The 14,616-nt window shown below is 45.7% G+C and overlaps 1 non-coding gene across 1 annotated transcript; it reads left to right on the forward strand.

The window, feature by feature from the left end:
* Positions 1 to 404: 404 nt before the first annotated feature.
* Positions 405 to 476, forward strand: trnac-gca (transfer RNA cysteine (anticodon GCA)). Its single transcript has one exon. It is a non-coding gene; the product is annotated as a tRNA-Cys (tRNA).
* Positions 477 to 14,616: the final 14,140 nt, after the last annotated feature.

Raw genomic sequence — 14,616 nt, forward strand, 5'->3', positions numbered from 1 at the left:
TTATTTTTTTAGTAACCCTTTGTTGATCTTTAAATGCTTCCCAATTTTCTAGCCTGCCACTGGCCTTTGCAATATAATATGCCTTAGTTTTTGTCTTTACGTTGTCTTTAACTTCCTTGCTTAGCCTTGGATGTTTCTTCCCCTTTTACAATCGTTCTTCCTCTCTGGAATATATTTTAGTCGGAAAGAATTGAATATCTCCTTAAACAATTGCCAATGCTCATCAACTCTCCTACCTTTTAACCTTCCTGCCCAGTCCACTAGGGCCAAGTCTGTCCTCACGCCCACATAATTACTTTTGTTTAACTCCAAAATGCAAGTGTGGGACTCCAGTTTCTCACCCTCAAACCAAATTTTGAATTTTATCATACTATGATCACTCTTCCCAAAAGGATCCTTAACTATGGGGTATAGCTCAGTGGTAGAGCATTTGACTGCAGATCAAGAGGTCCCTGGTTCAAATCCAGGTGCCCCCTTAATGGGGCGGCACGGTAGCACAGTGGTTAGCACTGCTGCTTCACAGCTCCAGGGTCCCGGGTTCGATTCCCGGCTTGGGTCACTGTCTGTGTGGAGTTTGCATATTCTCCTCGTGTCTGCGTGGGTTTCCTCCGGGTGCTCTGGTTTCCTCCCACAGTCCAAAGATGTGCGGGTTAGGTTGATTGGCCATGTTAAAAATTGCCCCTTAGAGTCCTGAGATGCGTAGGTTAGAGAGATTAGCGGGTAAATATGTAGGGATATGGGGGTAGGGCCTGGGTGGGATTGTGGTCGGTGCAGACTCGATGGGCCGAATGGCCTCCTTCTGCACTGTAGGGTTTCTATGATGATTTCTATTCTATGATTATGAGGTCATGAATTAATCCCTGCTTATTACACGATACCAAATCTAGAATAGCTTGCTCTCTGGTTGGTTCCACAACATGTTGCTCCAATACATTCAATACATTCAATGAGCTCTCCCTCGAGGCTACCCTTGCCAATTTGAAAAAACCAGTCTATGTGCATATTAAAATCACCCATGATTATTGCCTTTCTTGCCTTTCTTACAAGCCTCCAGTATTTCTTGGTTTATACTGTGCCCGACTATGGAACTACTGCTTGTGGACCTATAGATTACTCCTACCTAGGACTTCTTCACTATTTCTTACTTCTACCCAGACTGATTCCACATCTAGATCTTTAGTGCTTATATCATTTCTCACTACAGCTCTAAGCTATGCCTTCACTAGCAAAGCTAGACCACCCCCTTTTCCTTTCTGTCTATTCTTCTGAAATACTGAGTACCCTTCAATTCCCAGACCTGGCCTCCTTGTAACCATGACCCTGATTTTACCAGTACGCCCACCTCGATTTCATAGAGGGGGAGGCTCAGAGAATGGCATTTCCCCGTTGGCCTTGGGCGCGATCTTACGAGCCTCGGGTGGGCTTGCCGGCAAAATTCCAGCCCATGTCTCAGTAATCGCCACCAAATCATACCCCTTTGTCTCTATTTGCGGTGTTAACTCATTAATTTTGTTCCGAATGATTCATGCATTCAGACACAAAACCTTTAAATTTGTTATGTTATCAAATTTCTATACTCTTGCATACTTCCTCGTTGCAAAAAGGTGTTCACATGTTCTGTTCTTTTTATTTACATATCCTGAAGTGGTCTCCCTTCTTCCTCAGCTCTGGCTTTTTGTCTTTACTTCATCAAAGGGTCCGGTTGTGAGGTCAAACCCCACAGAAAGAATGGACGGATGATGCAAACCATCACACTGTCAAGGTCAACCTGACATCTGATGAACAAATTGCGATAGTGTCATATGTGAAGCTCTCTTATGCAACCTGCTCTTCTGAAATGAAGCAATGTCTTAGTCTAAGCTTTACGACTTAATTACACCCTCTCATCTCTCTGATTTCAGGAACCTAACATAGACTAACATTGTCATGAATATTTGAATATAATAAAGGAATGAAATGTTTTTATACCTGTCTCTTCAGATGTCGAGCCTCAAGAATATGGCTAATGTTTTAGAAAAATAGCGGTGCTGATTGATGACACATGGAGGACAGAAGCTTCACTGTCGACAGACTCTCTTGATTTGTAATGTGCTTTCAACTGCTTGTGAAACATTACATTGATCTATGTTTGTAACCCATTCTGTGCCTCCCAGCGTAAGTAAAGAGTGCCTCGCGATCATTTATCTTTGACAAAGGCACAAAAATCAGGCCTATGAGCGATGTGACTGGAAAGGAGGTGTTGGAAAACACATGAACTTGCCAGCTGCTGGATAATGACATTGAAAATAATGATACCGTCCCTGACAGAGTCAGTTAATTAACTTTGGAATAAGTTGATCTTATGCTTCATTCGAAACTGTTTGAAAATAATCTCACCTTCTCTCTGAAGGTTATTAACTCCGAGCTCGAAATTTCTTGCTTAGTATCATTGAGTAGGAGGCCTTGTGGCACAGTTGTTAGTGCTCCTGCCTTTGAGCCAGAAGCACTGGATTCAAGATGCACCCCAGGACCTGATGGCCAAGGAAGTGTATTCATACATGTGTCAAAGAATATCCTTGAGAACAATTGTGATTCCTTCCACCACACGACAATGACAGGTGGTAAGAGTGGAAGAGATTCCTGGTTACCCATGTGATGGAAAGAAATTGGAGCGTCTATCATCGCTATCCAAATCTCCAGGTGAACTTCATATGTTTTTCCAGTGACAGGATGGGCACGGTGGCACAGTGGTTAGCACTGCTGCCTCACAGCACCAGGGACCCAGGTTCGATTCCCGACTTGAGTCACTGTCTGTGTGGAGTTTGCACATTCTCCTCGTGTCTGCATGGGTTTGCTCCGAGTCCTCCGGTTTCCTCCCACAGTCCAAAGATGTGCGGGTTACATTGATTGGCCATACTAAATTGCCCCTTAATGTCAGGGGGGACTAACTAGGGTAAATACATAGAATTATGGGGCTAGGGACTGGGTGGGATTGTGGTCAGTGCAGACTCGATGGGCTGAATGGCCTCCTTTTGTACTGTATGATTCTATGATTCTATGACATTGCTCACAGGTCTGATTTCTGTGCTTTAGTGAAAGATAAATGATTGCGAGTGTATGGTGTCACAGAAACTCATACTCCTTGGGGTTGGTGGTTGGACAGCCATCCGGCTCAAGTGGATCAAGGACTTGGCTCCTTGCCCCCACCTGTGGTGGAGGTAGTTGGGCTGTGGGTCAGACCGTCTTCGTTCAAAGAGAACTGAAGCAGGAAATGCAATGCTGAAGGTGGGGCTACTTAGTTCAAGTGCTGCTATTGTGGGATGCCTTGTCTCACCAGCTGCCTCCTGTGCAGTCCGCGTGCTACTCTGTGAGGAGCTTAAAAATAGGGAGGTTTTGTTGCAATTGTACAGGGTGTTGGTGAGGCCTCACCTGGAATACTGCTTACAATTTTGGTCCTCTTACTTTAAAAAGGATATAGTGACGTTGGAGGCAGTCCATATGAGATTCACCAGGTTAATTCCTGAGATGAGAGGGTTGTCCTATCTGGAAAGACTAAGTTGCATTAGAATGTATTCCTTGTAGAGTAGAAGAGTGAGGAGTGACCTAATCCAAACATATAAGATCCTGAGGAGGTTTGACAGGGTAGATGATGAGATGTTTTCAGTTAGAACATAGAACATAGAAAAGCTACAGCACAAACAGGCCCTTCGGCCCACAAGTTGCGCCGAACAATTTCCTTACCTTCTAGGCTCATCTATAACCCTTTATCTTACTAACCTCCATGAACCTATCCAAAAGTCTCTCAAAAGACTCAATCGAATCCGCTTCCACCACCACTATCGGCAGCCGATTCCATGCACCCACCACCCTCTGAGTGAAAAACTTACCCCTAACATCTCCTCTACACCTACTCCCCAGAACCCTAAACCTGGGGCCTCTCGTGACAACCATTTCAGCCCTGGGTAAAAGCCTCTGAGAATCCACTCTATCAATACCTCTCAACATCTTATACACCTCTATCAGGTCACCTCTCATCCTTCGCCTCTCCAAGGAGAATAGACCTAGCTCTCTCAACCTATCTTCATAAGGCATACCACTTAATCCCGGCAACATCCTCGTAAATCTCCTTTTTGGAGTTGCGGGAAAGTTTTGAACAAGGGAATATAGCTATAAGATAAAAGACCAGTTATTTAAAACTAAGTTGCATAGAAATTTCTTCTTGCAGAGGGTGGCGAATCTCTGGAATTCTCTGCCCAAAAGAATACTGGAGGCTGAATCATTAGAAATAATTAAAGTGGAGGTTGATAAATATTCGATAGATCCAGGAATAGAGGGCTATGAGGAAATGGCACAGAAAGGGAGCTGAGGCCAACATTGATCAGCCATAGTCGTTTTGAATGGGGGGGGCAGGCTTGAAGGGCCTGGTGGCCCACTCCTGCTTCGATTTCTTGTGTTCTTGAGAGAGGCCAACATAGGGGCCACCCCAGCATGTGCTAGAATGCCTTGTTAGATTCCAGGCATTACACAGCCTAACCAACTGATGTGGCACCCAGATCCTTAACTCAGGATTAGTCCTGCCACCTAATTCATTGATTGTTCTGCAAACAACTAGTGTTCTGCATTATCTAAAGGGTCAGCACCAAAATTACAACTAAGGAGCTTTTCCAAGATCTTGCACCTGGAGGCACTCTGGAGTACGTTTGGACGTGTCATGGTGAGTTCCTAGATCAGACAGGAAGTGTTGCTTCTTCCTCTTGGAGGTGCAGTCTGGGGAGAGTGGGGAGGGGAATGTGTGCAGAGGATCAGGCAGCCCATCCACACAAGGGCTAAAACAGATATAGGGGCAGCAGCTTCAGCGACTCTGGGTCTGCAGGATGTCAGAGATGGAGCAGATGTTGTGGTAAGGGGTCATGAGTCCTTTGCAGCTGAATTCCTCTGTGATCTCACCCTCCAATAAGCTGACAAATGAACCATCCTTTCCTCAAGGCTGGCTGCAGCCCACACATGTCAGCATTACACATCACATGCTGACCCTATCTCTATGTTTGCCTCCAGTGTATGTACGGTGTGAGCATTTCAGCTGGTGGCTGCAAGAATCAGTGCAAGTAACAGGGCCTCTTCATCAGTGATGTGCTGTTGCCCTCTCTCTTCCTCCTCCTCAGACTATTGTGGCAGGGCAGGTGGCAATTGTTGGGTATCTAAAAGCAGGAAAACAGAAGGGGAAGATGGGTGTGAGGAAGGGTGTTGGGGTGAAAAGCAGGAAGTCCATGATCAGGCCATCCGCAGGTTGCTCACCCTACCAGATAGCAGGATGAAGGTTTGCTGGAAGTTAAGGTCATAAGGCAAGAACATTGCGTCATCCGCAATGTCCTCAGCAATGTCAAATACTGTGAGCCCCATCGCAAATGGCGCTATGATTTTGAGAGCCATCTCCTCCATTGGGCTCAGTAGATGCAGGTCTCCTCGCCCTTTCCTGCTCCACTCTGCCACCTTGTTCAACAATAAAGCAGGCAGCAGACTGTCAGTGACTGTATCGTAACTGGATTCACTTCTGTGCCACTGAAAAGTAGGCCTTTCCAGTCTTTCCATATCTGTCTCCATTTAATAATGGCAATGTCCATTCAAACCTTGTTCTCACTGAATTGAGCAGTGTGCAACAGATCCACAGTGTGAAAGTAGTGTTAGTGATACTGAAAACTAGTTGAAAACAATGACCTGAAATGTTGACCTCCTACCTTTCTGCCTTCACGGATGTTGCCTAACCACCATTCTTCAGCCTTTATTTTGGTTTCAGCATCTGCAGTATTTTGTGTTTTTTTGTTCCAAAATGTTGTTATGGTGCTGATCCTATCCAAATGGTAAAATGCTACTCGCACTCAAATTTCCTGGGTCAACACGTTTGCATAATTCATCATGGAGCTGGGTATAGGAAGAATCAAACATAAAAGGTAGGAGGTCATGTGGCGTAGTGGGTCATGTCCCTGCCTCTGAACCAGACGCTCCGGGTTCGAGTCTCACCCCAGGACTAGATGGCCAAGGAAGGTGCGTTCATAATGTGGTCAAACAAGATGGGTATTAAACTGCAAATCCTTCCAACTCTGACAAGAAATCTCTCCCTCTCTTACTGTCAGCCACGCTTGATGTGGTGTGGTGCCCCTCAATCTATAGGCCTCTGGCAACAGACTAGCGACCAGTTCCAGGAATGACTAGCTATGGAAACAGACAAAATTCTGTCACAGTGCACCATTTGGTGCGGGAAGAGAATTGGAATGGAAATGCAAAAGGTGCGAGAGGAGAATTGTGCTTAAGTAAAATTTAAAATGATAGAGATAATAAAAAGCAAGTACCACAATGAGGAATGAAAGGCTAAGACGGCAGCGAAACTCTTTTCCGAGGCTGAGGGAGCCAAGATGTGAAGCAGTAACAGACCAAAGTAAATGCAGAGAAAGCTCATCTGCAGCTTTGAGGGAGGAAGCTGGTCTTTGTTTGAAATGTAAAACTGGATATCTGGGTCGGGAGAGGATGGATAAACATCTTATCTCCTCTGTGCAATCATTAGTCCAAGTGTCAGTGATATATTCTGATACTTGTTCATTTCATGAGGGAGATAAACAGCTCAGCAATGAGAAGCAGGCCAGCATTTCTGTAAGAAGTTTTGCTATTGCGCCAGTCCCGAGATTACATATTGATAACTGGTATCCTTATCACAGAGACCTCTGCACATCACCTGACAGTTTCCACAAAGGCACTAACCCACAATGACTTTGTTTACAAACATGGTTAGAGGGCATCATGGCAGTTGTGACTAATTACTGGCTGTTAATCACCCAGTAAGAAGTCTCTCTTAAGACTCGCATTCCAACCATTATTTTGTAAATTGAGTTTGTGTTTTTATATGCCCTGTTTGTGAACAGAAATCCCACTCACCTGACGAAGGAGCAGCGCTCCGAAAGCTAGTGGCGTTTGCTACCAAATAAACCTGTTGGACTTTAACCTGGTGTTGTGAGACTTCTTACTGTGTTTACCCCAGTCCAACGCCCGCATCTCCACATCATGTTAATCACCCGACATAGCCCCTAACAGATCACAGTTTGTGACTGGAGTGTTTCTGAAGAATATCCCAATGTAATAGTTAATCAGGTCTTCAGACTGCAGATATCCGTGCCATGGTGCCTGCTGCCATAATTGGCACATTGGCATTTCAGGCCTCACTATATAGTAAGCATCTGTCAAAGTGATGTCTGGATGCACAGTTACCAGCAGATGGGCACAGATCACCTCCAAGCTGCCTATCATACTTTTGGGTTTATTTCCCAGCACCACATACTAGGATCTTGCACTGAAAACCCACTCTAGTTGTGAGAAAAGTTAAAATAAACTAAGTGGCCAAACGTTTCATAAGAATCCGAGTGCAACAAGAAATACAAGCTCTGCTTGTATTAATTATTTAATTATTTATGCTACCCAATGCCTGGCAAAACCCCAGGTCTCCAGTTATAATGCTACCTGTAGATGTAGCAAATGAGAACTGGCCTCAAAGACACCCAGTGCCTGATTGAGGGACTGAACATTGGGAAGTGGTGGGACGTGTTGGGGGGGGAGGGGTGGCAGGCGGGGGGGGGGGGGGGGGGGGGAGGCAGTGGGAGGGTGGCGGTGGGGGGCATTGAGACCCAGCCCCCTGCCCTTGCTTCTGAACCTCATGCGCCCCTCTCACTTTGACCCACACCCTGTGAAACTACCCCCAACCTCACCATATCGCTTACCTTTGTCCTGGGTCGCTCTACAATCCTTTGAATCTGGGGCACCGGGAGGGGGGGGATTCTTCTGGCAGCACAGCAATGGCCTCCTCAGTGGCGCTACTGAATGCAACAGCTACCAGCCTCTGATTGGCTGGTAGCTCTCGTTAGGTGAGACTTGCAGCCCTGGGGATCTGATTCCACGGGCAGGTCAACCACTGGCCTTGCCACTGCCTGATTGGCGTGTCGTTTGGTAGGACATCTGAAAAAGAGACAGCGTGGGTCTCTCACCAGCTGTCCAGCTGACAAGTGAGCCCCCGACACCTGAACAGGGTTCCACCCAACAAAAAAAATCAATAGTGTTCAAAGTACTGAGTGCCAGTGCAGCGATATTTTATTTGGCATTAAATTACTTCAGTCCACAATTATGCCATTTACGTGCATTAAGTGCAAGGGTTATCATGTTTTGAAATAATAAGATGCTATTCTAAATTATAGCCTAAAACATTAATTCTATTCCACTGGATATTTTGCTGTTATAATTATTTCCATTGGCATGTTTGCCTGATTGCAGGGGCTTCTCTCATCAAACATTATAATATGGCATAAACGTGCACTGTGCACCAAGGAAAGCTGCCATTTTTTCCTTCCCGAAGCATAATTATATGCACTTTTTCTGTTGACTTATAACCATCTTGAAACAAAGAGCCGTCATTACATGCTCCAGACTCGGAGGTGACCCACAGTGCCATGGCAACAATGAGTAATCACCATCTGGTGTTGAATGATTTGCCTCTGAGCAGCTGCAAAGTTGTTTGTTTTCAGAGCAGAGGTTTTTTTATTCAAAGTCTCAGTTGGTGGTTCAAGGATGTTCTCAACAGAGCACCTTGACAAAAGTCCAGTTATAATAACTTTTGTTTCCCTGCTATAAATAGTGTGAAAAAAGGTAAGGTAAAGTCATCATAGTCCCAGATGACCATGGGCTGCTCTTCCCTTTGAGGGGGAGAGCTGACTGGTGGTGATTTAACCTGAGGATCACCATCTCAGGGACAAGTTTGAAAAGGCGAGCCTTCATGAATAACCTCAGCCGGTACAGGAATTGAACCCACGCTGTTGGCATCGCATCATGAAACAGTTGCCCAACCAACCAATTTATCCCTTCAAACCTAATATAGAATTTGAGTAGAAAGATACGCAGAAAACAACAAAACAATACAAGGCAAGGGAGTTACCCAGTTTATTATGAGTTTATGTAAAGAGCAAGAGGGTATCCAGGGAAAGGGTTGGTCCACTCAAGGATAGTGGAGGGAATCTATGCTTGGAACCAGAGAAAATGGGTGAGGTACTAAATGAATACTTTGCCTCAACATTCACCAAAGAGAGGGACTTGATGGATGAAAGGCCTAGGGTGGGGTGTGTAGGTATTCTGGATCATTTTGATATCAAAAAGGAGGAGGTGTTGGGCGTCTTAAAAAACATTAAAGTAGATAAGTCCTCAGGCCGGATGGGATCTACCCCAGAATACTGAGGGAGGCAAGGGCGGAAATTGCTGGGGCCTTGACAGAAATCTTTGTATCCTCATTGGCTACAGGTGAAGTTCCAGAGGACTGGAGGATAGCCAATGTTGTTCCATTGTTTAAGAAGGACAGCAGGGATAATACAGGAAATTATAGGCCAGTGAGCCTTACGTCATTGATAGAAAAATTATTGGAAAAGATTCTTAGGAACTGGATTTACTCACATTTGGAAACAAATGGACTTGTTAGTGATAGACAGCATGGTTTTGTGAAGGGGAGGTCATGCCTCACTAAATTGATCGAGTCTTTCAAGGAAGTGACGAAGATGATAGATGAAGGAAAGGCAGTGGATGTTGTATACATGGGCTTCAGTAAAGCTTTTGACAAGGTACCTCATGGTAGACTGGTACGAAAGATGAAGTCACACAGGATCAGAGGGGAGCTGGCAAGTTGGATACAGAACTGGTTTGGCCATAGAAGACAGAGGGTAGCAGTAGAGGGGTGCTTTTCTGAATGGAAGGCTGTGACTAGCAGTGTTCCACAGGGATCAGTTCTGGGACCTTTGTTGTTTGTAGTATATATAAATGATTTGGAGGGAAATGCAGCTGGTCAGACAACACAAAGATTGGTGGATTTGCGGATAGTGAAGAGGATTTTCAGAGAATACAGCAAGACATGGTTGGAGACTTGGGAGGAGAAACTGGTTGGAGACTTGGGAGGAGAAATGGCAGATGGAGTTTAATCTGGACAAGTGTGAGGTAATGCATTTTGGAAGGTCCAATGCATATAGGAATTATACAGTAAATGGTAGAACTTTTAGGAGTATTGACAGGCAGAGAGACCTGGGCGCACATGTCCACCGGATGCTGAAAGTAGCAACGCAGGTGGATAAGGTAGTCAAAAAGGTATACGGCATGCTTGCCTTCATCCCTTGGGGCATTGAGTATAAAAATTGGCAGGTCACGCTGCAGCTGTTTAGAACCTGAACTAGGTCTCATTTAGAATATTATGTACAATTCTGGTCGTCACACTACCAGAAGGATGTGGATGCTTTGGAGAGGGTACAGAAGAGGTTTACCAGGATGTTGCCTGGTCTGGAGGCTATTAGCTATGAGGAGAGTTTGGATAAACTCGGTTTGTTCTCACTGGAACGATGAAGGTTGAGGGGTGACCTGATAGAGGCTTACAAGATTATGAGCGGCATGGACAGAGTAGATAGTCAGATGCTCTTTCCTAGGGTAGAAAAGTCAAGTACTAGGGGACATAGGTTTATGGTGCGTGGGAAAAAGTTTAGAGGAGATGTGCGAGGCACGTTTTGTACACAGAGGGTGGTGAATGTCTGGAACGCGCTGCCAGGGGAAGTGGTGGGAGCAGGTACGATAGCGGTATTTAAGGGGCAACTAGGCAAATACATGAATGGAATGGGAATGGTAGGATACGGACTCCATAAGTGCATACGGTTTTAGTTTAGGCAGGCATCATGATCAGCGCAGGCTTGGAGAGCTGAAGGGCCTGTTCCTGTGCTGTACTGTTCTTTGTTCTTTGCTCTTTATAAACAAGTTAATAGAGAAAATGAGACTGAAGGTAAATAATTCTCCAGTTCATTAGGATTAAATTGGACATACAGCGCAGAAACAGACCCAACCTGCTCATTCCAGTGTTTATGCTCCACTCATGGCTCCTCCCTTCTTTCCTCATCCAAATCTGGCATGTTAAGCCAGATTCCCTTATCCCTCATATGTTTGTCAAGAAGTAGGTAAGGAAATTCCAAAACTCTCATCATTCAGCAACTGTCCCATTGGATTTGAAAATGACCAATGTTCTTCCAATGTTTAAGAAACATAGCCGAAATAAACTTGGGAATTATAGTTGAATAGACACACGCCAGCAGGATCTTCTGGTGCTGCCAAAGACGACCTCCCCCAGTGGCGAGATGGGCAAGCCCACACAAAATGCCATAGGTATCGGCAGGACCAGATGATCTCATCAGCAGCCAATGGCAATCCACCTCTGCTGCTGGAAAATACTCCATGGAGCACTGCAAAATCCCACCCTTGGTCTGTTACTCAGGATCTGAGGTGGAATTTTGCACTCTTTGCACGGAGTGCCGGCTGAGGTGAGGAAACTTGGGTGCAGCTCTCCAGCTGCACAGCTGAGTTTTCTCTCCAGATTCTCAGGCACTCTGTGCACAAAAAACTGGCAGGCGGAGCCTGATAGAACTGGCCATGTTGACACAGTAAGAAGTTTAGCAACACCAGGTTAAAGTCCAACAGGTTTATTTGGTAGCAAAAGCCACACAAGCTTTCGGAGCTCTAAGCCCCTTCACCTGAAGAAGGGGCTTAGAGCTCCGAAAGCTTGTGTGGCTTTTGCTACCAAATAAACCTGTTGGACTTTAACCTGGTGTTGTTGAACTTCTTACTGTGTTTACCCCAGTCCAACGCCGGCGTCTCCACATGCTGACACTGCCAGCTTGGCACTGCCAGGGTGGCGCTGCCAGGTTGACAACACATGGGAATGTCCCTCTCCTCCCGGGGGCTATATTTACCTTTGCGGGACCAAGAGGTTCCCCTCGACTGTTTCACCTTTTCAAATACCTGTTATAAACCTCGCTGATGTAACATCACATCAGAGATGGGGAGGGGGGGGGGGAGGAATTTCTTTATGTGGGGGGAACATATGGTAGGGAACTCTTAAAGCACATGTAGGTTTATCAAACCTCACCAGCGAGGGACGTGTAAAATCTGAGAATCTTGCCACAGAAGTTCCCATTCCCGCAATCTCTTGAGATTTTCCATCTGCATCACCATTTTTACCCGCGGCGAATGCTGCTATTGTGGCGGGGAGAGGGGAATTGCGAGCACTTGAATAAATATGAACTAATCAGAGGGAGCCAGCACAGATTAGCAAATGGAAAGTCATATTTATCAAACCTGGTTGGATTTTATAAAGTACTAAATACAGGAGAGCCTATTTTATTGAAGAAGGGAGAAAAACTTGCATTTAAGTAGCATTTTTCACAACCACTTAATGTTTCCAGATGCTTTACAGCCAATGAAGTACTTTTAAAATATAGTCACTGTTGTAACTCGAAAAAACAGCAGCAAATTTTCTCACAGTATACTCCCACACACAGCAACGTGATAATGACTAGATAATGTGTTTCGTGATATTGATTAAGGCATAGCAGTTGGCCAGGACAGCAGGGCTAACTCCCCTCCTCTTCAAAATAATCGTAAGATTCTTTTACATCCATCCAGTCAGCCATCATTTTAGCAGCACGTGCAGCACTCCCTCAGTATTGCATCAAAATGTCAGCTCTGATTTTTGCGCTTAATTCCTAAAGTGAGATCCCAAACCCAGAACTTATGACTAAGAGACAAGAATGCAACCAACTGAGCCATAACTGTACACTGCCTCAAATCTGGCTATCCACAAACAAGAGATGCCCAAAAACTAGGCATTTTTAGAATGTGCCTTGTATCATTTTGTTTGGCACATGACTAGATTAAAGTTTATTTATTAGTGTCACAAGTAGGCTTACATTAACACTGCAATGAAGTTACTGTGAAAATCCCCTAGTCGCCACACTCCGGCACCTGTTCGGGTACACTGAGGGAGAATTTAACATGGCCATTGCACCTAACCAGCACATCTTTCGGACTGTGGGAGAAAGCCAGGGCACCCGGAGGAAACCCACACAGACACGGGGAGAACATGCAAACTCCACACAGAGTCACTCAAGGCCGGGAATCGAACCCAGATCCCTGGCACTGTGAGGCAGCAATGCTAACCACGGTGCCACCATGCTGACTGGTTACCCCTTTCTGTACTTTTGCACTTCTCTATTCCAACATTCTGAGAAAACTTTGACCCAACCTGATCAACTTGACCTGAACCACCCAGAAATGCCCAACCCAAAATTCGGCAAGATCTGGTATGGTATGGCCTGCATGGGTCCCAAATTTGGCAACTTTGTGATACTCTACCCGTATTAATTTGGGCTTCCAGAAGGCGTTGATCAGAGACTGTTAACAAAAGAAACAGCGCATGAAATTGTAAGCAACTCATTGACATGGGAAGAGATTAGTTATGAGGCAGAGAATAGTTATGAAGAAGTTATGAGTGACACAGTGGGTTAGCACTGCTGCCTCACAGCACCAGGGACCCGGGTTCAATTGTCTGTATGGAGTTTTTGCGTTCTTCTTGTGTCTGTGTGCGTTCCCTGTGGGTGTTCTGGTTTCCTCACACACTCCAAAGATGGAGTGTTAGTTGGATTGGTTGTGGTAAATGTGCTAGGTTACAGGAATAGGGCGAAGAGGGGAGCCTGGGTGGGATTTCAGAGAATCAATGTAGACTTGATGGGCCGAATGGCCTGCTTCGGCACTGTAAGGATTCTATGGTTAAGACACAGAGAGAGAATATGTACCTTAATTGGCAGGTTATGATAAATGGTGGATCTGTAATCAGGTTCTAGTTTTCACTATGTATTAATGACTGAGATGATGTAATGAAGAGCCACCCATCCAAGCGCGCTGCTGACATTGGCCTGAATTTTATGCTCCCCCGGCGGGTTTTGACATGCAGGGAAAGGTGTGAAATTGCATGGATGGGATTTACTCCAGGATCCACGGTAGGGTGGGCAGGGCCTTGGATGGGAAGCCCAGCTTTACTCCTATTAAGGCCCTTAAGGTTGTCTCCATTGGAAGACCCTTCTAACTGTGGGTACCATCCCCTCACAGACCTGACATCTCCAGATCACCATCCACCCTCTGTCCTATCCCCTGGCAACCCACTTATCTCCACCACCTCCACCCACCCACCCGCCCCCCTACCCCATCCCACAACTCTCCAGGGCATCCCCTACCCTCTCCTCCCCATGACTCCTGCCACTTAACTCACACTGGCTCCCTGTATTTAGTCCCAGGCATGGTGCTGCAGTGCCTCTTCCAGCCACTGCAGTGTTGGGCCTGGAGGGGGCTGGAGTGCTGACACTAAATTGAGTGTGCGGCAGCTCTCCCAGGTGGGACTTCCTTCCAAGTATAAACAGAAGCCCCACCTTCTGCCAATCAATGCCCATTTGAGCATGAAAAGGCAGCGGGCATGTCCAAGTCTGCAGGAATGCATCTCTGCCAACTCTTCAGTCAAGCCCTGCCATCCAAGAAATTCAGGCCATTAAGTTAGCTGGTACAGTAAATGCTGTAGGTGGGAGCAGAAAGTTGCAAATAGACATTGAGAAAGTGGGCAAAACTGCAGATGAATTTCAATGTGGGAAAAGAAAGTGTTATCACATTGGACCTAAAAAATAGGTGGCATGATGGTGAACACTGATGCCTCACTGCGTCAGGGACTCAGGTTTGACTCCCAAATTGGATCACTGTCTGTGC

The sequence above is a fragment of the Mustelus asterias genome, chromosome 1 (genome assembly GCF_964213995.1).
Source record: "Mustelus asterias chromosome 1, sMusAst1.hap1.1, whole genome shotgun sequence".
NCBI classification, from domain to species: Eukaryota; Metazoa; Chordata; class Chondrichthyes; order Carcharhiniformes; family Triakidae; genus Mustelus; species Mustelus asterias.